General features: G+C 41.9%; 1 protein-coding gene across 1 annotated transcript in view; it reads left to right on the top strand.

Moving 5' to 3' along the window:
- LOC136858255 (frequenin-1) overlaps positions 1 to 27,829 on the top strand; it is a 435,568-nt gene that overhangs the window by 34,254 nt on the left and 373,485 nt on the right. The gene's annotated exons all lie outside the window — the stretch shown is intronic.

The following is a 27,829-nucleotide window of genomic DNA, read 5'->3' as shown; positions in this document are numbered from 1 at the left end:
GAAGAACTTTACCACCATCTTCACTTACAACGAATTGTATATGAACATGGGTATTCTCAAGGTTTTTAGTTTGGACATTTGCTATGTTCCATACCTTGTTAATAATTTGTTACATTTGCAAGTGCTGCATATTGTGGTTTAGTGCCTTTTTTATTTTTCAATGTGTATGTTCGATTATTATACATTACGAAGGGTATATACGAAAAATGGCATACATTCAGCTATGAAAAATCAACAGAAACCTACAAAACCACAAACTTGGTAATGTGGGATTTCTAATTTTTAAAAAATTATCGTTCATTCTGTGGCATTTCAATTGCGTGTATGGCCTGAGGTTGCTTGAACACGACGAGGCATAATCAACACCAAAGAATTGAATCTGTTTTGGGCCAGCTAGCAGCTTTAGTCAATTGCTAAGTGTTAACAAGAGGATGTTTAAAAGGTTCATGTCCGCAGAGTATGCTGGCCACAACATTTGTTGTGTGCCAAAAGTTTCAAGGAACTGACTGATCACTCTGCCTCTAATGGTACGAGTTTTATTACCCACTAGCGTAAAGCCCTCGCCTACAGTGGGAGCAAACCCTGTAACTACAAACTAAACCAAGCCCCCTAGCGCAACATCTTCGAAAGGCCATGGCCTACCAAATGAATGTTGTTCATCCCACAGCCCTGCAGATTACGAGGTGTCGTATGGTCGATACAATAAGTGTTCACCGCCGTTATTCTTGGCTTTTTAGACCGAGGCCGCTATTTCACCGTTAGATAGTTCCTCAATTGTTATCACGTGGGCTGATTGAACCTCGAACCAGACCTCAGATTCAGGTCAAAATTCCTGACCTGGCCGGGAATCGAACCCGGGGCCTCCGGGTAAGAGGCAGGCACACTACCTTTACGCCGCGGGGCCGGCCCTGTAACTCTCGGAATACCAGGCCAGTCATGTAACCTGGGTAGGAACTAGAGGCGCATGTCGATCAAACATGATCAAACCCCAAACCATGACAGATTCCCTTCCTGTTAATGGCACTTCAGGATGAAGACCTCATTCCATCTCTCAGTGAAACGTCTCCCGACTCTAATGCTCCTGTTGTATAGGTGCAACCTTACAGTGACCTCATCAGAAAAAGTCATATCGTTGCATTAAATAACAATACCGCCTATCTGACGATGCCATTTCTATCCATTATTTCCCTTAAAATTGGTCACGCCTCCCAGCCACGTATGGATATGTTGCCCGTCAGAACAGTTTTCGTTGTGTTTATTTTCATATCCTTGGGTATAAAGGATAATAATAATAATAATAATAATAATAATAATAATAATAATAATAATAATAATAATGTTACTTGATTTACATCCCACTAACTACTCTTTTACGGTTTTCGGAGACGCCGAGGTGCCGGAATTTAGTCCCTCAGGAGTTCTTTTAAGTGCCAGTAAATCTACCGACACGAGGCTGACGTATTTGAGCACCTTCAAATACCAGGATCGAACCTGCCACGTTGGGGTCAGAAGGCCAGCGCCTCAACCGTCTGAGCCACTCAGCCCGACTTTAGGAAAATGAACCTTATATACAACATACTGTAGGAGGACGTAAATACGTTATGCAAATATGCATCCCTACAGTACGGAACAGTGAGGTTCATTTCCCATCACACGTAACGATAGGAAAATGAACAGAACCTAAATTGTTCTGATAGACCGCAAATCTATATGTGGTGGGAGGCGTGACCAGTCTTAAGGAACATTTTGGATAGGAAGAGCATTGTCAGATAGGCGGTATTGTTCCTTAAGCGATGTTATGCTTCGGCTGTTCCTTATACTGTGGGTGACGAGCTCGATAGCTGCAGTCGCCTAAGTGCGGCCAGTATCCAAGTATTCGGGAGATAGTGGGTTCGAACTACACTGTCGGCAGCCCAGAAAGTGGTTTTCCGTGGTTTCCCATTTTCACACCAGGCAAATGCTGAAGCTGTACCTTAATTAAGGCCACGTCCGCTTCCTTCCTATTCCTAGCCGTTTCCTGTCCCATCGTCGCCATAAGACCTATCTGTATCGGTGCGACGTAAAGCAACTGTGGGTGACGAGTTATTGCCCACCTCTCACGAGCTTCCCTGTGGTGTGGTTTAAGGGGAGCTTTGACACAGGCCTTCTCGACATAAGCACTGTCTGATCTGACATATTCATTCCGAAAGCCTTTCGAAGAACCTGGCTGAACGAGGTGGGAACAGCAGCAGGCTTACGATGTGCTGAGTTGTTTTGCGTTGGCATTCCGTCCGTTCTCGATCAGTAACTGTTTGTATATCGCTGAATGTTTGCCAAACTCTGGAGACATTACTCTGCCCCACATCCACTTGTCGCCATCCATCTTGCAACATTGTCACAATTCGAATGCATTCAGAAACATAAATTGGCGATTTTGTCATGTTTATTTTAGTTCATCACAAGTTATCTATTCACCATCGACCTTATTAATATCTATTAAACTGACCGACACGATAAATGCCTCCTATCGGACCATAACCGAACATGATCTGGATTTAGTTTCCCTATGTCTCAGACGCTGGCCTATAGCGCATGCAATAAATAAGTTAGACTGTTTGTAATCTGACAGGTACGTAGCTCAAACAGCATTGCCACTTACTCGGTGCACAAATTGTTCTCACTTTTCCATTGTCTAGGAATAAAGTTAAATATTGAAAAAATAAACAAAATAAATTGTCCATTATGTCTTTTCTGACTCTTAGGTTTGTCTTGACACAGGATTTCTTTCTAGATTATATGTTCCTATTCGAAAGTTTCGTAATTCGACCTCTCTGTGGGCTACTCCAGTTCCCATGGGACGTTCTGAATCGCCCGGTATATAACATCGAATTCGATCGCTGTCCGCAAACTTCTAAGTTTTATGCTCTAATTCTGTAACATATAAGGTGAATAAGAGCATCTACGAAAATTAAGAATTAAAAATTGACCTATAACCAATAAATGCAATGGTAACGTAAATGTTTGAAGAAGTTTATATACGCGTAATATTAAAAGAAACGTTTTGATAGTTAGGGAAGGAGAGAGGAGCATTGCACGTGCCATTGCGCGGTGTTGACACATTCCTGCATTTCTTTCTCCTTCCCTTCGCTTCCGGATGACCTGTTCGTTCGTTCAGACCGTTTTGTTCTATTGTGCTACTACGAAAACGCTTTCATTCCGTCCTTGAACGGGGTGTCGGGCCTCCTAGACGGTAACGCCGTCTTTCAGGCCAGGGAGATGTGATACGGTGAAGGAGATGTTCGGAGAAAGTGAGGGGATTGGCGGCCGTGGGCTATACTAGGAACTGTTCCGGCATTCACCTTAGTGCAGGAGAATGTAAAACCACGGAAAACCACTCCTAGGACAGCTGACGGTGGGGATCAGCCCCTCTCCGTCTCCCAAATACAGAGTCGTAGAACCATGGCAAAGCCGCGGAAACCCCTCCTCTGCTCGGCAAGTCGGTCGGAGTGCAGAGCCGTCGAACCACGGACCAGCCGTGGCCATCTGTAGGCCAAGCCCACTCTGCAAACACCGACCTTCTATTGTATGTAACTCAGAAGTGGGAGGTTTGGCAACTCCTAGCAACACGAGCCGGCCAGCAGGCTTATCTCCATGGCAACCGCAGTGGATCCGCCTTCGTTTCCATGGCAATCATACCCCCTACTCCCTTCTCCCTACCCACGCAGGCAGGCAGTAAACGGACTTCCCTCTAATAACTGTCAGAAAGCATCTTTCAATTATACGACTATAATTCTAACAGCCTAGCGGAGTGGCCGCAAGCGTTAACGCGCTACAGCTATGGTGCCAATCTCTGCATTCGGGAGTGAGTGGGCTCGAACTCCGCCATCGGCTGTCCTGTGAATGGTTTTCTGTTGTTTCCCATTTTCACTTCCGCGTAAATACCAGGACAATTCCTATTCAAAGGCCACAGCCGTTTTCTTCCATCACCTTACCCAGTTTTATTCACCATCATTCCTTTCATCTTCATGTCCGGCTCCGTGGCTAAATGTTTATCGTGCTGGCCTTTGGTCCATAGGGTCCCGGTTCGATTCCTGGCCGGGTCGGGGATTTTAACCTTAATTGGTTCATTCCAGTGGCTCGGAGGCTGGGTGTGGGTGACGTATTCAGCACTACAAATCATCCTAGGTAGGGCCCTCATCTTCACAGACATGCAGGTCGTGTAATAGGCTGTCTACGAGAAAAAAGACCCGCACCAGGCCTCTCCGGAGGCCATACGCCATTATTTTTATTTCATCTTCATTAGCTCCTGAACTGAGATTGATGTCAGGAGAAGCATCCGGCCGCAAAAAATTCCATATAATTTTTTCTCACCCTACCTACGACCTCGTATCAGGAAATGGAACTAAGTGGTAAAGATAAACAATCAAATCATTTGTTTGTAGAAGATTTCTAAGCTATCAAATGTAATTAACAGAAACATATTCTAACAGTGTACGAGCGCAATTGTTTGCAGAGGGAAGTAACGTGAGGATATGCTACATACCGCACGCCATATGCCAGTCGTTGTTCAATTTCCCACGCCAATGATTACATCGGGCGTAATTTGCCTCTGATTGTAGACATTCTCTTCAGCATGGCCGGTTTTTTGCCAATGTCCGCTTTTACTGCACGGTGCCACCCACTCGTACACAATCCATATCTAAATGAGTCGCTATTCCTAGGGCTCCATCAATCAAGCTGTCAGGCCCGTACGTACTGTTTACACAGTCCAGCCTCTCTCTCATCTTTCCTCTTCATATCCTCCAAGGAGAGGTGAAACAAGTTGAGTCGCACTGGGAAATAAAATCAGGGAGTGAATAGGTTAAAAAATACAGTCATTAAACGCCGTAATGCTGTATGTAATTAGTCTTGACGCGTGTTTCTTACCCTTAATCTTCTCCTTATCTGTAGCTATTACCCGCTACGTAACGAAGTCCTAGCTTATCTCGGGGTTGTTGAACATTTCTCATTTGTAGGAGGAAATTTCTTTTACATTCCCTGTGTCCCAGATTCAACAGCAGTGCAGCACAACAGAGAAACACGAACTTTTTCCCTTGTACGTAGGATAGTGAACAAGGACAAGTGAATTTGCCAAATAATAAAATAATAATAATAATAATAATAATAATAATAATAATAATAATAATAATGAGCAAGGGGCCGTGCGGTTAGGGTCGTGCAGCTGTGAGCTTGTATTCGGGAGATACTGGGTTCTAGCCCCACTGTCGACAGCCCTGAAGGTAGTTTTAAATGGTTTCCCATTTTCACACCAGGCAATTAATTAAAACCACGGCCGCTTCATTCCAACTCCTAGTCCTTCCCTATCCCACCGTCGCCATAAGAACTGTCTGTATCGGTGCGACGTAAAGCAGATTGCAAATAATAATAATAATAATAATAATAATAAACTACTATGGGACCGAGAAGTCATAACCGATGTCACGCTCAGCAATAATAGGCCAGATATTATTCGAATCGATAAATCCAAAAGATCCGCATCCCTTATAGAAATTGCTTGTCCAAATACCTCCAATCTGCTAACAACAATAGCCACAAAGGTATCAAAATACACAGAACTGGCAATCGAAATACAACGCCTGTGGAAACTAGAATCAGTCACCACAGTTCCAATAGTAATATCATGTACCGGTGTTATTCCAAAATGCTTGCACAGCTCTCTGGCCGCATTAAACCTGCATCATCACACATACGTAGAACTACAGAAAGCCACCCTCCTCAGCACTTGCCACATTGTGAGAAAGTTCCTAGGAACGACTTTGCTCTGACTCACGCTAAACAGCATGAAGTTCCAGGCCGCAGTTCCAGTAATACTGAAGAACAGATTCCCAAAACGGGGACATAAGAAGTCTGAAGTTGTTTGTATTTATTGTATAAATGTATCTATATGTTGTAATTATTTCTGTTGTAAATATTTGTACATATATGTACCTGTAGTTTCATAATCAAGAGGGTGACTCCTTAGGCCGAATCAGCCCATTATGTTACCGGCACAAGCCGAGCCTTCCTAAATTGATACAAATGATAATAATAATAATAATAATAATAATAATAATAATAATAATAATAATAATAATACGCTTAATAATAATACTGTAAGTGCAAGCGAGAACAATAGAATTAGCTTATCAATTGAAGAAAGGCACCTGTCACATGAAGGTGCTATTCTAGGGGACTAAATTAAGACAGACATAGCAGTGAAACCGAATGCTTCCATGCTACATGAACATGGGATATGATTGGGAAATGTGAAATGATAGACATTATAAATAAAGATGCTCAAAAAACTCCGGACTCAAATACGGAAAATGGCTAGAGGAAGCTCAAACCTAACAAATAACTGTGCTATTCTGCTGTTGGAGAATAGAAGAGTATAGTTCAATGTACAATCAATAACGGTGGACATGAACAGGCAAATATTTTCCCCGTGTACGTCTGAAACGTTTGTTTCACCTCGATTGAAAATTATTTATGTAGTTCTTGGATATGAAAACTTTCCTTTGTAACCATAAAAATATTGTGTACTCGGGCGCTCTTGATCCCGTTCAAATAACACCGACCTGAGCTACGAACTTGGGCTCAGATAACCAGCACCCTATCGTCTGAGGCACATAACCCGACGAAAAATCTATACCCACACTTTTTTTGTATAAATGAAGTATTATTAGTTCCAAGAGAACCAATACGAATCGCTTATTTGAAACTCATGCTTACGGTCTGAGATTAAAATTTCCTTTATATATTGTACCCTTGGAAAAGGCAAGTTGGGTGCAATATTTCATTTTCATCTCCACAAGTCGCGTGTGGCACACAAGTACTTAGATGGTGCAACAACCCATAAGGGCCATGGCCTACCAAGCGACCGCTGCTCAGGCCGAAGGCCTGTAGATGATGAAGAGTCGTAAGGTCAGCACGACGGATTCTCCCGGCCGTAATTCTTGGCTTTCTAGATCGAGGCCATCATCTCACCGTCAGATATCTCCTCAATTGTAATCACATAGGCTGAGTGCACCTCCAACCAGCCCTCAAATCCAGGTACAAATTCCTGAACTGGCCGAGAATTGAACCCGAGGCCTCCGGTTAGAGGCAGGCACGCAACTCCTACACCACGGGCGTAGCTGTTATTCATCATCATTATTTCATAGGAAAGGTAAAAATCAAACAAACTTGTAAGTTTACATGACTCTTGATATCGTGAACATAGCCAAAGGAACCCGAACAGGAGAACGTGAGTTTACATTTCAAATATCCCAAATGCACCGGTTGCGATTCGAATCATCTGAAGGAGATTACCATCGAAAGATTTTTCTGGAATCAAGTATGGTATCTTAGAGATTTCTACACAAGTGTAAATGTATCGTCCGCCTCTGTGGTGTAGTGGTTAGTGTGATAGCTGCCTCCCCTGGAGGCCCGGGTTCGATTCCAAGCTCTGCCACGAAATTTGAAAAGTGGTACGAGGGCTGAAACGGGGTCCACTCAGCCTCGGGAAGTCAATTGAGTAAACGTGGGTTCGATTCCCATCTCAGCGATCCCGGAAGTGGTTTTCCGTGGTTTCCCACTTCTCCTCTAGACAAATGCCGGGACGGTACCCAACTTAAAAGGTCGCGGCCGCTTCCTTCTCTCATCCTTGTCTATCCATTCCGATCTTCCCATCGCCCACAAGACCCCTGTTTAGCACAGCAGGTGAGGCCACAGGGGGGAGATACTTTTCCTCTTCTTCAGTTCTTTCCCCCCAACGCTCCAGGACACTTCCCTTGAGGCGGTAGAGGTGAGATCCCCCGCTGAATCCGAGGATAACGGTAAACGGATTAAGAACGGAAGGAAGAAAGAAAGAAAGAAAGAAAGAAAGAAACGTCTAGATCCGTTAAAAATGGATCTTTGTGTCAGATGTTTCTCTTCTTCTACCGCTTTTTCCCGCACCTGTGGAGTATCCGGTGCAAACTGTGTCGCACATATGGATTTGATCCTGTTTTACGGCGAGATGTCCTTCCTGACGCCAACCCAATGTGGATGGAGACAATCGCTTGTGTGTTTCTGTGGCGGATGGTGGTGTGATGTGTTGTGTGAATATGAACAGGAGAGCGTTGGAACAAACACAAATACCCAGTCCCCGAGCCAGAGCTAGAGGCCTGGTGCAGGTCTTTCGAGTTGACACCGCGCCGGCGATCCGCGCGTTTGTGAGGATGAGTCCCAACCTATGATGAATTCTAGTAATGAGGACGTGACACACACTCAGCCCCCGAACCATTGGAATTAACCAATGAAGGTTGAAATCTCCGACCCGGCCATGAATTGAACCCAGGATCCCCTAGACCGACGGCCAGCACGCTAACCATTTAACCATGAAGCCGGACGCCAGAAGAATTAATCAGACGCGATAGAAATTCCCGACCCGGGCGGGAATCGGATTCTCTGAACCGAAGGGCTCAGCGTTTATATCTGATGTTCCTAGAGCTAGATAAATAACATTTCGTGCCTCGACGTAAAATTGTTCATCATTAAAAGCAGTGTTTTGAAGCGAATGAACGGAAGCGAGAACAGATGATCGCGTACTACAGTGGTGAATAAAAATAAAGATCTGTTTAGGAATGTGCCGATGTTTTTATTGAGATAGACAGAGTGAGAACAATAACAGCGATTGAATTACCTCTGGCGCTCGAATGTTTGAAAATCTCATTAACAAATACGGGCGTTCGGATGTTTATCCGGCGTTTGTTCGCCAAATTTGGTACAAGCTTTGAGATAATTATGTTCGGACAATTTAACAAATTAGGCTCCGTAGTAGCCCACCCACAGAGATTTGCAAAGCTCGGTTAGTTTTAAGGCCGATGTTATATTGCACGTGAATTTTAAACAAATCCTTTCGTTACTTCATTCTTTAATACCAGGTTAAATGAGCAGTAGAGTTGAACATAGAACTCTTCAGTCATAGAGCATGTTCTTCTTTCTCTAGATATCATTTTCCATTTCTATGAGGGATCGATGTTTCTGACAGCTCTTCTCCACCTATTCCGGTCATTCCTATAATCCTCTGACAAATGTTTTTCTCTCAGACCATGTCAGATCAAACTACAGAAGGTTTAAACGAGCGCGCTCAAATTATCTCCATATTAGGAACTTGTAGAACGACAGTAGACCATCGTTGTCGTCTTCTTCCTCTTCTTTTCGTATTATTATTATTATTATTATTATTATTATTATTATTATTATTGTCATTAGCGATTCTGTTTTTAAGAGTACATCGTAGTAATAGTACTCAGCGTTAACACTCCACTTAAATAAAACTTATCTAATGTTTTTAACTTTAAATGATAAATGATATTATTATTATTATTATTATTATTATTATTATTATTATTATTATTATTATTATTATTATTATTATTATTATTATTATTATTATCATTATTATTATTAATCTGTTTACCCTCCAGGGTTGGTTTACCCCTCGGTCTCAGCGAGGGATCCCACCTCTACCGCCTGAAGCGCAGTGTCCTGGAACGTGAGACATTGGGTCGGGGGATACAACTGAGGAGAATGACAAGCACCTCGCCCAGGCGGCCTCACCTGCTATGCTGAACAGGGGCCTTGTGGGGGGATGGGAAGATTGGAAGGGATAGACAAGGAAGAGGGAAGGAGAAGGCCGTGGCCTTAAGTTAGGGACCATCCCGGCATTTGCCCGAAAGAGAAGTGGGAAACCTCGGAAAACCACTTCCAGGATGGCTGAGGTGGGAATCGAGCCCACCTCTACTCATATGACCTCCCGAGGCTGAGTGAACCCCGTTCCAGCCCTCGTACCACTTTTCAAATTTCGTGGCAGAGCCTCGAATCGAACCCGGGCCTCCTGGGGTGGCAGCTAATCACACTAACCACTACACCACAGAGGCGGACATTATTATTATCATCATCATTATTATTATTTCTACATAAGTATTATTTCAATGTATTTAGGTAACAATATCTCAATTTATTTGTTTTATTACATGTTGTAGCTTACTATGTGCTTTAGGCCTATATACAGTCCTGCTAATTAGTGGAGTAGGGTAGGAATTAGATTAAGATTTATTGATATTGTGTACTTACTAATTAAGTGCCAAACAGGGACAATACTGTCTCTAACTTTGGCAGTTAAAATAAATATTCTATCTATCCATTATCTATCTACCTATCTATCTATCTATCTATCTATCTATCTATCAAAATCAATTCATCTCCTCTTAGGACTTCCTCTTGCTTTCTCGCCCTGTATCTCCATTGCCATCACTATCGCCATCGACATAGCCCTTCTCCCCTTATACGTCTCCTTTCTTCTCACATGTCCATATCATTGCAGTCTTTCTTCCTGTATCTTATTCAATATCTCCAGCGGAGGATCTCACCTCTTCCGCCTCAAGGGAAGTGTCCTGGAGCGTTAGACGTTGGGTTGGGGGGATAGAACTGAAGAAGAGGAAAAGTATCTCCCCCGTGTGGCCTCACCTGCTATGCTAAACAGGGGTCTTGTGGGGGATGGGAAGATCGGAATTGATAGACAAGGAAGAGAGAAGGAAGCAGCCGTGTCATTTTAAGTTAGGTACCGTCCCGGCATTTGTCTATAGGAGAAGTGGGAAACCACGGAAAACCACTTCGAGGATGGATGAGGTGGGAATCGAACCCCTCTCTACTTAATTGACCTTTCGAGGGTGGGTGGACCCCGTTCCTGCCCTCCTATCACTTTTAAAATTTCGTAGCAGAAACTAGAATCGAACTCGGGCCTCCGGGGATGGCATCTAATCACACTAATCACTACACCACACAAGATCTGAACGTTTCGTGATCATAAATAACGGGGTTTCAAAGGAGACGTAAAGGCACATATAAGCATAGAATCAGAACTTGGCAAACGTTGGAACACTGTAGACTTAAATTCTTTGATCCTGATGTTACTGTGGGGCGAATAAACGTGAAAAAGTGCGACAATAACTATTTTTAAATCTTGTGCAAAACAAACTAATAGCTTATGCTAACTATAATATCACGAGACAGTGTAAACATGATATATGTACTTTCCTACAGAATATATGATCAATTGCAGATCCACTTAATGTTGTAGGCTTAAGATGAGAACATCAGCTTAAATTGATTTCTGTTCGCTTAAAATCGAAGAATCATTCTTCGTTTCTACCCACTTTTAAGTCCTTGATGAAATCGCCAGCACTGAGCGAGTGACTACGCTGTTTGAGTCACGCAGCTGTCAGTTTGCATTCGGAAGGTAGTGGGTTCAAAACCTACTACTGGCAGTCCTGAAGACGGTATTCCGTAGTCTCCCACTTTCACACTAGGCTAATACAGGGGCTGTACCACGGTCGCTTCCTTCCCAGTCCTAGCCATCTCTTTACCCGTCCCCCAGTGGGGAAGAAGGCCTGAGGAGTTGATATTCAACAGTTTAAGGGAACTAAGTAAACTCGTGTCCTCATACCGAGGTGGTGCAGCTCTTTTCAGGCACACCCCCATTGACGGTGAGCTGCATGTACCAATTCAACCACATACCAGCCCTCCTACCATTCTTAAATTTCTTGCAGTACCGGGAATCGAACCCGGGCCCCCGAGGACGGCAGCTAACAACACTAACCGTTACGCTACGGAGGCGGACTTAAGGGAACTGAAGAACAGTAATGGACAAAGTTGGTAAATAAGGATAATAGATAACATAAATAACGCTAAATATAACAAGATTTGCTTATTAATTTTCAAATTACAATGTGATATAGCAGCGTTGGTGCAAAACTTGCACGTACAACCTTTGTCAATGAGCTAAGGTAATACTTAATTATCTGTGTTTTTATCATCATTGTATGACTCAGTTCTTAACAATATGCTGAATCCAAAGGCTCCTCGGTATCATCATCGTCTCCTATTGCGCACTGATCTTCCCCAGACAATATCATATTTGTAACTTCTATCGGAAGTTTTTTTAAAATTTTATTTGCAAGAAGTGGTCTGTAACTTGTGGCATATGCTATTTCTTCTGATGAATACGTCTGCCGCAGTTCTTGGGCCCTCTTACGTTTAATGCAGTCAGAAGCTTCCGGGAAAGGCACTGATGAGTGACCTCTTTGTTTTTCTCCACTGCCTTTATATACAGGAAAGCACAGTGATGTCCGAAGTCATCTTTCATTTATTTTAATAAATCTATGGTGCGTTCTATGTGAATCAGACCATATTTGCTTATATGGCGACACAAATTGAGATATAAGATTATTGAGTTCATTCTCAGAGGATTCGGGACAATTAGTTAATACTTTAATATCGTCACTAACGGGACCAAACCTCCCATGTGAAATATTATAGCTTAGAACTTTGGCCGGTAAGGTTCTATCATCTAAGGTGCAATATTGTGTGAATATTGTCAAGCCATTCTTGCTCTTCATAATGTGTGAGTTGCGGGTCAGTATATCTCCAAAAATCTTATCATATAAGATGTTTTATCCCGGCAACGACGATATGTTCTTTGAAGAAACAGATCTGTTTTTTAATATTCTTGTACCCTGTTGCCCTCATTAGACTAACTAGTTCATTCTAGTTACGCCTAACGTCTCTTCCTGAGGTTCTGAAAAAAGACAGAAGAACGCACGAAATTAGAACAATTCGTTTTTTGCCGAAAGGGGAAAAACGGGCAAAGTTCCTCATTATATACTAAAAGTAGACTGTATGCTCTGTGAAACGCAAAAAAAAAGTTTCCTTGGACGTATTTGAAAGTTATCTAAATCTTCATCACTCTATGAACTTACGCCAATTTTGTCAACAGTTTACACATACATCTTTAAACGACTACAGACACAACATTTTCGCAATATGATGACTGTATAGTTTTACTCACGTTTCCATATATCAGCAATGTTAATTTCGTTCCACAGTCCCTTCTGGTTTACATAATACAAGCTCAAACACACTAGCATACACTCAGCGCGCACTGTGTGAGCTCACCAACTAACCAGATTTGAGGTTACAACACTTCTGTCCGAACACGCCAGGGACCAAGTCGGTAGGCTACAAGTTTCATATAGAAAACTGTTCCTTGTACGCAGCAACGATAAGGAAACAGGAATCAGCCAAGTTTTATTATTGAATATGTATCACGTTTCACTGCCCCTGCCTCACTGTGCGTCGTCGCCATAAGACCTGTCTGTATCGATATGATACAAGACAAATAGTAGTGAAATCTACAGTTAGAATGATGTGCGTATTGTAACATTCTATAAGTTCTTGGCAGAAAGTCTAGGGTAGCAGTTGTCTGAAGAAGAATCGTTTGATGTTTTCTTGTGACATATTGGAAGAAATGCAAATGAAGATCAGATTTTCTGCCTTAGAATCCCTCCATTATGCAGACTAACATTACGAGCATTTGAAAGTTCCACTGTCGGAAGTCGATGTGGACGGCTGACGCTCCAATGATGCGCCGAGAGAGTGGCTTCTAGACGTCGCCCGAGTTCCTGTACGCGCTCTGCGTCGAACGTGGCAAGGTTTTTGTCTTAATGCCCAGTTCGTCCTTTTTAGTGATACTAAATTTTGTATCTGTTTTTGCTGCAACCGAATATATGTTATTTAATCTCCTACTCGTGGATCTATGTCTTTAACTTCAGAATTTTAGCACTCCTGGATTTTGGAATAAGGAGCTACGTAGTCTAAATTTGTCTAAATATTAATTCGAACGAAAAATAGTATATTACGACACTGTGACGCTACTGTTGTGTATAACGCCATTTGTCACTTTGGGGTCGGATGTAAACAAAGCCATTAGCATTCAAAATTACCACTTGTTTTCGTAGCCCTGTTAAAGTCGATGTGGAGGGCCCATTGGTGCATGTTTTAAATTATATTTACACGTCGAAAGAGGATTCTCAACATAACATGAGGTAACATAACATAACGTAATGTCACGAGGGCTCATTTCAAGGCACTTGGGCTACAAACCGTGCCTGAAACGACCTCCCACTACTTGACCCATTTGAATCTGGATGAAGATTGGGAGTTAGACGGTTAGTTCCTATCGTTATTTTAGTATTATGACACCCTTTATCATGGCCTACCTCTGTTCAATGTACAGAAGTGACAGCACGTATTTCAGCTCAACTTAATATTTTTCTAGTGATGATTGTAGCATGAGCATTCACGAAACGAGAGTGATTTATGAACTTCACGAAAACTAAAAGAGATGGCACTGCAGGAGTATAGTGTTCATTCGTCTTTCACTCTTTTGTATCGTGCAAATGTACGACAAATCTAATTAAAAGTAAAATATTTTCATTCATATATTTTGTTTAAAGTCATCTAAGGTCCACGTAAACCGTAATCACTACTTTCCTAAGTCAGCACGCATTGTCCATTTGTGCCTCCATCTACCAGTTCATTCCGAACTACGTGGTATTAGTTTTCTTTGCAAGTTGCTTATTAAATGTTTCGGAGTTTGTCCATGCATGCTTTAATACTTGATGGATCTTCGGTCTGAAGAGGTTATGAACGGAAGTAGGACGAGTCCATCAAGTACGCAAATGCAATACAGAATCGGTTCTGTCAGAAAGTAAAATAGGATTTGAATGAAATGACATTGCAAAACATTTCGATACACCCTTAACTAACTCATGGAATGCTTTCGACGTCGCACGAATGGAAAAGGACTAGGATTGGTCGTGGCCTTAATTAAGGTACAGTCCCAACATTAGCCTTGTGTGTAACGAGGAACCACTGAAAAACCATTTCAGGGATAACGACGGTGGAATTCGAACTTTTCATCCCCCGAATGGCAGCGCACAGCTACGTGATACGAACCATGAAGCCAACTCCCTCAGTAATAAAGAATTAAATACCGATCCCGAATGAAGAGAAGATAATGGTCCGATTTATGTTTTTTCCCGAGAACAAACATTTATCCTGTCATGAGTTGGTCAAATATAGCTGGAAACTACGCTCTGATTTACAAAATTTAAACTTTCTCTTAAGATGTAAAAACGATTAAGTATATGTTCAACTCAACCCCTCTGTTTTCAATTCCCGAAGTTTCTCGTGCATAGAAGGACAGCAAAACGATAAAGATATATATATATATATATATCAAACTTAACATCCTTGCGTCTTAACGCATTGAGAGGGGCAGCAATATCAGCAAAATTGGTCAAAAATGTGCGAAAGAAGTTAGCCATGTCAATGAAACGAGCAATGTCTTTCTGATTTTTGGGAGGAGGGAAGTCATGAATAGTTTGAGTTCGACTTTTATAGATAGCGATTCCCTCAGGAGACTCAATGTGCCCAAGAAAGGATATCTGGGGTTTAGCAAAGGACACCTGGACACCTTAACCACTTTAACAGTTAGACCAGATTTCTCCAAGCGAGTAAGAACCTCATGAATATGTTGGACATAAGGTTTCCGAGTAAATTATTAGATCATCCAAATAATCGTGCACCTACTGGAATTTAATGTCAGATAATATCGAATCAAGAAGACGGGTAAGAACAGCCGCACCCGTGGACAGCGCGAAAGGCAGTGAGGTGACGAGACCATTCGGCAAGAGGAATTTGAAGGTACGCACTGTTTAAATCCAACGACGTGTAAAGTTTTGCTCCATGGAACCAAGAAAAACATGAATGGATATCAGATAACGAACTTATTGCAGGACAATCTTACGGTTCAAGCCATGATAATCAACTACAGGACGATAACCACCGTTATGTTTGGGCACAATAAAGATAGGTCAGGAATAGCCAGAGGTAGATGGAACGAATGACACCATCTTTGAGCTTATCTTTGTCCTTCAGAACGTTCATCCTGGGAGCAGCTAGGCGATAAAGCGGAGATCTGACAGGGAAGTTGTCAGATACATCAATTTTATACTCGAGAACATTAGTCAATCCAAGTTTATCAGTGAAAACATCGGGAAACTTAGCGCATAACACGCGAATTTGTACAGCTTGGTCACATGATAAATGATCTAAATTAATTTTAGAAGAATCAACATTATCAGTTGTTTCAATGGAAGAAATTAAACTGAAGGCTGTAATGTACCTTCCAATCAATGGAATTTTAGAATTGGGAGAAAACTGGAATAATAGCCTTCTTTCCTGAAGGTCAATTACTAAACCAACATATGTCAGGAAATCAGCACCCAAAAAGTATTACAACATAATTCCTTCACCACCATTAATTTAAGTTTCCAAGTGAAGTTCAGAATTCTTATTTTGACAACAATAGACCACATAACAGATACTGTACATCCATTGGCAGTGATACAGTTCATAATTACCGGTTGAAGATCAGGAAGTTTACAAGGGGACTTACACATTTCATACCAAGACATGTTGACCAAGGAATATACGCTTCCAGAATCCACGAGAGCTGACACGGCTTCATTGTTGATTTTAGCTGCAATAAAAGGCAAGTTAACACATACTTTGGCAGAAATACTTTGACAATCAACATGACACTATACATCAGTAGGCGGGTTAACAAGGTTCATGTAATTATTTGGCAATAGGGAAAAACACACAGTTTCTTTAGTATAGAATAGGCATCTACTCTGTTGATTTTGAGATAAATTTGTCTGAGGATGTGAATTATTTGGGCAAGAACGTTTACCACGTTGTTTAGATCCACAAACGAAACAGGAAAAATTGGGGTTGGTTTTACCGCTAGAGGTAGTGGACTGTTTCAGGCTAGGACACTTGTCCCGAAGACGACCCCTAAAGCCACATGAATCACATTTCTTAACAGGTTTAGCAGCAGGAGGTAAGATCTGAGGACCACTAGGACATAAAGAAGTGGTGGAGGTACATCCACCACACGACACGAGTCTTCATAACGAACACTCTCTGCTTCAACGCAAGCTCTTTCGAGTTCTTTTAGGGTTACAGGTCTGGGTGTGAAGCACATGTAAGAATGGTACTGGGGGGGATATGCCCCTTACTAAATGACTAACCAACTTAAGTTCAGACATTACAGTAGTACTTTACATCTTTCATGTAATTCGACAAATTTTCATTTAACGACTGTCCCCTAAAGCAACAACTTTGTATGAGAGACTGCTGAGCAATCCAGGGGATACATTTATTCAAAATCGTGTCATAAAAATCTTCCACGGTGACATGTTCAGCAATGGCATCACTCAACTCGTCCTTTAATATACCCTGAGAGTGAGGGAAGCAGACCCGGAAAACATTAAGTGAGGTTAAGTCAAAAACATTGGCCGTCTCTGAAAGCTCAATCCAGAACCTTAAAAAAATGAGTTAGTTTCTTCAATCGAATCTAAAGAGAAGTCCGATAAGTTTTTAAACAACTCTAAGACAGGAGGAGGCACATCAAATGAGTTAGATGGTACACATTCTAGACATTTACTTCCATTTTGAGGAGATAAGGTACCGGAAGAGCGAGGGTTGGATGAATTCACAGACCCAAGCCTACTCGCCTGGGTATCAACAGCCGTCAGAGTAAGAGTTTGGATTCCAACAAACATCTCGATAGCGTGTACATCATATGACAAGGCAATGGATCTAATTAACAACTCAGAAGTCTCTCGACGAAGATCTGTTTCAAGATTTGACATCAATAGATCCTTGATTCGATTCAAGTAGTGCTCAGTTATAAACTTAATTATTTTCAACTGGACCAAGAATGGCGTAATGTCCTCAAACGAATTAATTATTGCACTTAATTCTTTAATACCATTAACAATAATGGTCATCCACTCACCAATCGACTGCCGGTCCAGGTCAGGTAGAGTAATGGGTAGACGGGCGGATTCCAAGAGCCTTTGAATCTTGTCTGCATTGGTCCCTCCGATTTCACGTCCTCGAATTTCTAATTCATAAGCAAGTTCCGCACTCCCCAAAAGACGAGGGTCGATGATAGGTCGCCCAGCCATGGTATGATTATATGAAACAACAAAATATTACCAAAGTATTACTAAAATCCACCTGAGATTACAATGACTTAGTTACTACTTAATTTTGGTAGGTGTTATATTTTGGTGCTTGCTCAGCATTATGCTAATAGCCATACATCGTAGGAACAACAAAGGAACCACGCGACAAGCTACTACTGCAACGCCACCCCCAGATGACAAAAAATGACGTTACACTCAACAAACGTCATAGGGTAACGTACACAACAAGGATGGAAGGACAAAACAATAATAACATACAGCAACTCAGATATATAACTTACCAGGTCATAAGTGGAAGCGAGAAAACTGAACTGAAAACCCACCCCTTTAAAAAATGTCTGAGATCTACAGATACTACTGAGCCAAGCATAAAAACATAACACCAGTTTTCTTTTAAAAACCAACCATCATTAGATTAAATAATTTACATTAAATAAAATATGAAAACCTTTAAACAGTTTTGAAAAATAAGGAAAATTTAAAAATATGAGCAAACAGAACAGTAATAATATAAATAAAATCTTTGTAAATTAATAAATAGATGAATGAAATTAAAATAAATATAGCAATTTGAAATAAATCTTCTCCATTAATGAAAAGAAATTGTGCACCATTACCTAACTTCGACTTAACAAGGCTTGACAATTAATTAATTTAATAAAAATTTTATATTGAATGAATAGTTAGGGTGAATAATCGTGAGTGGCTTTTGACAATCCCTAGTGGAGGAATCACACACCCGAAATATGGTCGGAAGCATAGTTCCATAAATCATCACACGAAATTAAAACGTACGAAATTTATTTCACACACAACAGCCCAAATTTAGAATAAAATAAATCAGACACAAATAATTAAAACATAAATCCCAAATAAAATCAAACGGTTATAAAATCAAAAAAATTAAAATACATAATCAATGAAATAGAGAACAAGGCAGGTCCGGTAACCCAAGGTGTCAACACACACAGAGGATCAAACAGGATCTCACGTCAAGATCAAAACAATAACCACAACATTAGCGACGCCACGCAAGGACCTGAAGAAATCACAAGATAAGAACAACAATTGAACAAGGCAGAGGTAAGATAATACAACAATGTTAGGTTAAGGTAAGGATAGCGAACGTTAAAAACCTTCCACCAAGGACTGTCCAAACCCCACGAAATAATATAGTTTTAAAAGAACTTCTACTTTAGAATATTACATTATAAAATGTAATCTAGAAATAAAAAACTTAATATGAAGTGTAAATAAATGAATAATACGTAGACACACAATTTAAAATTATTTACGTATGAGAAAGTAATATTTGTAGTTGACATGAAATTTTAAGTAAATTAAAGCTTTCAAATAATACGGATAAACAACAACTTAGCAAACGTGAACTAATGAATAATAGTGATAATCAAACCACATGATGGGCCATCCCTCGTAAACGAGTATGATTGTCTTCCTGAAGAACACAGTTTTTGTGAGATCTTAAGTGACTGTAGAGGCCAATCCTAGAACCGCAGATTTTTCCACATTTTTGGCATACATTTCTTCTATTAGGTACTGGCTGTGTAGTTTGGTTTTTCTTCATGAGCTTACGTTGTTTTCTTGCATTGCGCTTGTCAATTACTGTTCTTCACCTTTCTTGCTCGAAGCGCTGAGTTCCTTCCCAGACATTCCGACGCCAGACTGTGCGGTTACGTGCCGTAGCTTCCTAGTTGTTAGTTTTCATTTGACACTTTTCCATGTTGGTTTTTAGTGCATCTTTCTAACGCTTTTGTGGTTTTCCAAGTTTTCTATGACCATCCTTTAGCTGGGAGTACATAATTTCTTTTGGGAGACGGAATTCAGCCATGCGAACGATGTGGTCAGTGAAGTTGGTGCTTTATAATCATGGCCTCAATGCTAGTGGAGTTAGCTTTTTCCAGAACACTGATGTTAGTGCGTCGATCATGCCATTTCACCCTCATGATTCTTCTCAGGCAACGTTGATGGTATTTTTTCAGGCATCGTATGTGCCTCCTGTAGGTAGTCCATGTTTCGCATTCATATGTAAAAGATGGTATAACGGTAGCTTTGTACACATAAAGCTTGGTCTGAGTGCTGATATTATGATTATCAAAGACCCTTACCCGAAGACGACTAGCACATTTGAGGCGGTGTTGAATCTCATCATCAAGATTTGCATTTACTGAGAGATGGCTGCCAAGGTATGAGAAATGTTGTATGTTCTTCAGAACTTTGCCTTGGACTGTGATTGTAGGACATACGGAGGTGGAGTTGGGTGCAGGCTGGTAAAGGATCTGAGTCTTTTGGATGTTAAGGCTTAGGCCAATACTTGTATAAGCTTCATCAAATGCATTTAAGATTGCTTGTAAATCGTGTTCAGAGTTTGCAAGAACAAGATCGTCATCAGCATACTGAAGTTCAGTGATGGATCTAGTGGAAATTTTGGTCTAGGCTCGTAGTCTACTGAAATTTAATAAACCTCCATCAGTCCTGTATTCAATTTCTATGCCTTTTGGTAGTTTCCCATTAACAAGATGAAGTATAGTCCCAACAAATATTGAGAACAGAGTGGGAGCTATCACACAACCTTACTTCACACCTGCTGTGATTTCAAAATTTTCTCCAGGGTTATTGTTGATAAGAACCATGCCCTTCATATTATCATGCAGCAACCTAAGAATATTTATGTACTTCTGAGGACAGCCTATTCCTGCTAGGATCTTCCATAGGGCATCTCTTTTAACCAAAACAAAGGCTTTGGCAAGATATATGAATGCCATGTACAGAGGTATATGTTGTTCTTTGCATTTCTCCTGCATTTGTCTAGCACAGAAAATCATATCTGTTGTGCTGCGATTGGGTCGAAATCCACACTGAGTTTCAGGTAAGCATTCTTCAGCGAGAGGTATCAGGCGATTGGATAGAATTCGAGCGAGTATTTTCCCAGCAATAGACAGAAGGGTAATTCCACGGTAGTTACCACAGTCAATTATGTCTCCTTTTTTGAAGATCGTAACTATCAGAGCATCTCTGAGATCAGGAGGTGTTGTTTCAGTGTTTCATATTTTGACTATGAGCATTAGTGTATGTTCATCAAGAATTCGTCCACCTTCTTTGAAAACTTCAGCAGGAATTCGATCCGGCAGCTTCATTATTTTGAGCTGTTTAATAGCATTTTCAAACTCTTGTAAGGAAGGAACTTCGCCAAGGTGAGATTGTTTAGGTTTTTGTGGAATTTTCAAGATTTCTACTATGTTGATCACTGGATCCTTGTTCAGCAGTTCATGGAAATGTTCTTTCCGTCTTGATTAATGGAATTGCTGTCTTTTAGAAGAGTAGTGCCTTCCATAGATTTAAGAGGGTTTAATCCTTGAGTTGTTGGGCCATATACGGTTTTATCATGCAGAAAAATGCTCTACTGTTATTAGTTTCGGCTAGATGTTACATTTCTTGAGACTTCATCGTCCACCAACTGTTTCTTAGAACACGGGTTTTCCTCTGAACATCTGCTTTCGCTTCTTGATATTCTCGTTTATTAGAGAGTGAACTAGGATTGATCTGCCAAGCTTCGTGTGCTGCTCTCTTTTTGTCTATTAGAGTGTGAATTTCTTGGTCATTTTCATCAAACCAGTCTTGGTGTTTGACCATAAGGTGTCCTACCGATTCTTCACCAGATGATAGTATTGCAATCTTCAATGTTACCCAGTGTTCTTCAGTGCTTTCAGGATATTCATCCGGCAGTTTATCATCTAGGAGTTGTTGAAATGTTGCTTTCGTGCTTTGATCCTTGAGACGGTCTGTGTTCATTTTAGGTCTCGTAAGTTTTCTCTGTTTCCTTCGCTGCCCGTGGATGTGAAGGGTCATCGTGGACCATGTAAGTCGGTGGTCCGTCCAGCAGTCGACAGCACTTGTTAGAGCCTTTGTGATTAACACATCGCGCTGGTCTCGGGAGCGTACAATTATGTAATCAATTAGATGTCAATATTTTGGCCGTGGATGTTGCCATGATGTTTTAAATTTATCCTTTTGTCTGAATAGGGTATTAATGATAACTAGATTGTGCTCTGAGCACTTCGTGAGCAGAAGGGTTCCATTAGAGTTGCAATTCCCTACTCCCTCTTTTCCAATTATTTTGAGCCGTAGCGTTCAGTCTCTACCAACTCGCACATTGAAGTATCCCAAGAGAATGATTTTGTCAGCTTGGGGTATTCTTGTTAGAAGTGTGTCAAGTTTTCATCTTCTTCACAAGTGAGGGTCGGAGCATAGGCACTAATTACTGTAACTCGTTGATTGTTGGTGAGCTTGAGGCGTAAGCTCACGAGTCTTTCATTTAACCCAGAAGGAAGTCCATCAAGGTGAGGGACAAGTTCATTTGCAATGGAAAAACCAACACCATGAATGCGGGGCTCATGAATCGGCCTCCTTGTTCTTTAATTTATCCTTCATCGGACCTTCTAGTTTCACTCAGTGCTGCAATATCGATGTTAAATCCTTTTAGTTCACGAGCCACGATAGCTGTTCTCCTCTCTGGCCGATTAGCTGTATAATTATCCATTAGAGTACGAATGTTCCAGGTTGCAAAATTCATCTTTATTTTCTTTTGACCGCTTAACATGTACCCTCTGGGCGCGGTTTCCCAGTCAGGATGTGTTGAGGCTGACTATGTTTAGGGCACCTTTTATAGCCCCCTCCCCATTCAGGGTGAGCAGAGTGGTTCCTGAATAGGCCTGCTCAGTCACGAATGCTGCACACGAGTTGCTTTACAGCCTCTCCTCAAACAAAACGGCGATCACACATTCGTCGCCTACGTGCCGGTTCGTCACTAGGAGCTCCCAGACTACACAATCCTGCTCCCGTCACAACTCCCCGATCACCGCAGGACTTGTAGTGTATGTGCTTAGTTCTTCAGAAGACGCCTGTGCGTGACATCTTTTAGTGTGGGAATGCTGCTGCACATCAACAATAACACATTTCTTGGCAGACTCGGAACCTGTCCCCAGTGGCATAGAGTTACGACGACTGGAGGCTCCAAGACTGCTGCAGCCTTCGTCCGCCTTCTTAGCCGCCGGGGAAGTTTTAGTTGTCCCTACGCCTGGCCCGCCGTTGAGGACTTTCTATGCCGTTGACCATATATGGTTCTTCCGCTTTTAGAGGTAGTTTCCCACCTCAAGGGCAAGAGAGTCTGGCGATCGTTGTGCGCTCTGGAGATAAGAGTCCATACACAAGACTAGTTAAACTATTCACGGATAGATATCGACAGAGTTCGCTTTGGCGTCTCACACACACATATAGTCAATTCGGAGAAATGTTTCAGAATGACTCGATGATATAACACAATAGTCTCATATGAAATTAGCAGAAAACGTTGACAATGTTCCATGTGCATTAGCATTTAAGGTTAGCCGTGCCATACAGACACGTAGTTTACTTATACGGCTTCTCGAACAGAGTCAGATCCCGAATGATATATATTGTTAGTGTAATAACGTCACAGTACCATGCCGGCATGAAGGAGAAGTGAGGAACAACGGAAAACCACTTCGAGGACGGCTGAGGTGGGAATCGAACGCCCCGTCTACTCAGTTGACCTCCCGAGGCTTAGTGGACCCCGTTCCAGCCCTCGCAGCACATTTCAAATTTTGTGGCAGAGCCGGGAATCGAGCCCGGTCCTCCGGGGAGGGAAGGAAGCGAATCACACTAACCACCACACCACAGAGGCGGACATTATTATTATTATTATTATTATTATTATTATTATTATTATTATTATTATTATATTTCTGCTAGTCCTGCTGTGTAGGAATTGCTGTCAGCTTTTTACTCAAAGGTCTCGGGTTCGATTACTGACTTGTTCTCACTTGACATAGGGTTGAAACGAGGTTGATATACCCTCATGAGGTCAAACTGAGGGGCTGTTGATATGACAGGTAGCGGACATGGACATGGTACTCAAGCAGTACGGCTCAGGATATCGTCATGCTGATCGAATGACATTCAAATTCGTGGATGTTAGCTGTCTTGGCAGCAGTAGTCTTGAGAAGACAAGGTCTTGAATGGAAATAATGTGTGCGCTATGGGAGTATTATTACTACTGCTATTACACATAATTACTTGCTGTACTATGTACATCGTATGCATTTCAGAACTAATATCCCACTTGGGAAGCTACCATACAATTATATGTTGGATGTATGGATCATTTGCTTCATAGATCAATTTATGCGCTTGGTTTATTTTTATCTAGGACATGAAAGAGGTGCTAAAGCAGAATACAATTTATTGCATGGTTCAAAGCTCTCGTAGATTAACAAAGTGTACTTGCATTATAAACACAAAAAGAACGCATCACTGTTTCAAACTCGTTTTACAGTTGAATATATACCGTTCCAATTGAAATATGGGTTACACCATCGGATCACCATTATTTTTTGCGCGTAATTGTTGAAAATAGAAATAGTAAATGCACATGAGTTTATACAGGATGGTCGGAAACGACGTGAACCGCGTGTATGAGCTTTAGAATGTTAGTCACATCCCCCCTCCCCCCATGGCACTTCAGCCCTTGACGGGCCTTGGTCTACCAAGCGACCGCTGCTCAGCCCGAAGGCCTGCAGATTACGAGGTACCATGTGATCAGCACAACGAATCTTCTCGGCCGTTATTCTTGGCTTTCTAGACCGGGGCCGCTATCTCACCGTCAGATAGCTCCTCAGTTCTAATCACGTAGGCTGAGTGGACCTCAAACCAGCCCTCAGGTCCAGGTAAAAAACCCTGGCCTGGCCGGGAATCGAACCCGTGGCCTCAGGGTAAGAGGCAGGTACGCTACACCTACACCATGGAGGCCGGCAGAATGTTAGTCACACTAATAAATATATTTTTTTTTTTAATAAGCATCTTCCACTGTTGTCATTCTTGAGCTGCCGAATTTAGCCAATTAAATCGCATCGCGGACGAATTCAAATGGGCTTTGCGAGGCGATGTTGCTAAATCTGCACATGCTTGAGAACCATGCCGAGAAATCGGCATCAAACCAGTGTCACAGTAGCATAATTGCTATTGCGCGATCCTATCACTGGGAGGTCCATGTTCAAATCCCGGCGAAGTTTTTTCCTTCGATTGGTGCACTCAAGCCGGTCATAAGCCACGTGCAGATTTAGAAATACCGCCTCGCAAAGTCCGCTGCAATTCGCCCGCGAAGCGATCTGATCGGCTAAATTCAGCAGATGATAAATTGACAACAGCGCTAGATATCGATTTTTTTAAATTAATTATCAGTATGACCAACCCTCTAACGATTATATACCCGATTCGCGTTGTTTCTAACCACCATATATATTTCTATAACACATTTTTGTTGGAAATTTTTTATACATCCTGGCAACCTTGTCCTCTCTTTCTGTGTGCTTTCCTTGCGGGGTATCTTGTATTGTTCAGTGATCGACATTACTACGCAACGGTAAAATTTCTTTTTTTTTTTTTTTGCTAGGGGCTTTACGTCGCACCGACACAGATAGGTCTTATGGCGACGATGGGATGGGAAAGGCCTAGGAGTTGGAAGGAAGCGGCCGTGGCCTTAATTAAGGTACAGCCCCAGCATTTGCCTGGTGTGAAAATGGGAAACCACGGAAAACCATTTTCAGGGCTGCCGATAGTGGGATTCGAACCTACTATCTCCCGGATGCAAGCTCACAGCCGCGCGCCTCTACGCGCACGGCCAACTCGCCCGGTGGTAAAATTTCTCACATTACTATGACTGGCAGAAGTACTTAACGTCAAACGAACAAGTTCACCTGAGGCTGACAGCAAGTAAACTTATGAATTGTTCTAGCTATAAGTAACTACTGAAATTATGCTCACACCCACAGGACCTCCTATTTAACATGTAATCCGAACCACAGGAACTTGAAGTTTCATTTCAACTTTGCCACGATGCTTACACCGGGGTTAGAGCCATGGCCAAATTTGGGAGAAGCTAGTAACAATGTCACTCGGCTGCCGTGCTATCGGATATTAACTCAAAGTGGTGATTTGTTTTGAGGGAATAGTTAATGAAATTATGAAATCACTTTCGTACTTAGTGAAAGGGCACGAAGGGAACTTTGTAGTGAATTATTAAAGGCAATGATGACGAAGTAACGTTAAGGATATTTTAGAATTGGCATTACGTCGCACCGACACAGATATGTGTTATGGAGACGATGGGTTAGGAAAGGCCTAGGAATCAGAAGGTGGCGGCTGTGGCCTTAATTAATGTACAGCCTAGTGTGAAGATTGGAAATCACGATAAACCATCTTCAGGGCTGCGACAGTGGGGCTCAAACCCACAATCTCCCGGATGCAAGCTCACAGCTGCACGCCCCTAACCGCACAGCCAATTCGCAAGGAAAACCAGTCCACTGATGTCACGTACAAGAGATCAAAGAGAGGATCCTGGCACAATAAAGTGCGATAAACTGAGTTATTGTATTATCTGAGGAAAACGTGGCGAACCGAGAAATGGCGGCTTGGTTGGTTCACGTAGCTATCAGCTTGCATTGCTTGGGTTCGAATCCCACTGTCGGCAGCCCTGAAGATGGTTTCCTGTGGTTTCCCAATTTCACAACAGGCAAATTATTGGGCTGTACCTTAATTAATGCGACGTATGCTTCCTTAACATTCCTCGGCCGTTCCTACCTCCATCGACGCCATCAGACCTATCTGTGTCGGTGCGACGTAAAGAAAATTGTTAAAAATAATAAAAACGTGCTGTGTAAATGGCTGGATAGAAGGGAAATGTGTGCCGAATAAACCGTTGATACAAGCGAAATAGATAACCAGTTCTCAATGTTTAAAGCATTAGACAGGTTCCCGCTTACCCTCGCATAGCCATTCAACCTTCATCTAGAATTTATTATATTTATTTGTTTGCAATTGGCTTTAAGTCGCACTGGCACAGATAGCTCTTATGGCGATGCCTGGATGGAAAAAGGTTAGAAGTGGGAAGGAAGCGGCTGTACAGCCCCAGCATTTGCCTGGTGAAAAATGGGAAACCACAGAAAACCATCTTCAGGGCTGTCGACAGAGGCGTTCGAACCCACTGTCTCCCGAATGCAAGCTCAAAACTGTGTCCCCCTAACCGCACGGCCAACTCACTCCTATCAAGAATTCCAAAGTCCCTTGAGGAGGCAATGACAAAACACGACGATTCGCGGTTATCAGTCGGGGATGAATATTGAATCCAGCAAGTGTGGTCAATAGCACTCCACTATACGAGGTATTGAAAAAGCATTTATTGTTGACGAAGAATATAACGTATATATAAATAAATATCCTGTAGATAGTCGGTGTACTCAATCACAGCTATCTAACAAAATAAATAAATATACAATGCACAAAAAGGAAAGCAACGGAAAGCAAACTCATTTCCATACAGGCCATGAAGGCCCTTGGATGGGTGGAAGGTAAAAAGCTTCCACTGTCCGTAATCCCGGCACTTGATGGGGTAAAGTGGTTAGCTGTACGCCCTGCCGCCTTTTCCACCAGAAATTAACCTGGTACTCATTTCTTGTATAGGCTGAGTGAACGTGAGGACCATAGCACCTTCGGACGTGGAAATCTCATTTCTTAAATTTGTCGACTTCATGACGGGAAATCGAACCCACGTCCTACCGGGTGAACCGAGAATGCCTTTACTGCCTCGGCCAGGCAGCTCCTATACAATATACAGGGTGTAACAATAAGGTAAGGATAAAGTTTCAGGGCACATTCCTCACACGTAGAAGAAAAATATATCGTCGTTGCGCCTGCTAAAACCGCTATAATACTGTTAGGAGAAATCCTGACCCGCAGAACATATATCATACGAGCGACAATTCTTTGAAATTACTCACACAATATTGAAC

Source organism: Anabrus simplex, chromosome 1 (genome assembly GCF_040414725.1).
Source record: "Anabrus simplex isolate iqAnaSimp1 chromosome 1, ASM4041472v1, whole genome shotgun sequence".
Lineage (NCBI taxonomy): Eukaryota > Metazoa > Arthropoda > Insecta > Orthoptera > Tettigoniidae > Anabrus > Anabrus simplex.
Note: the sequence above shows the minus strand (reverse complement) of the source record. Positions and strands in the feature narration are given on the sequence as shown.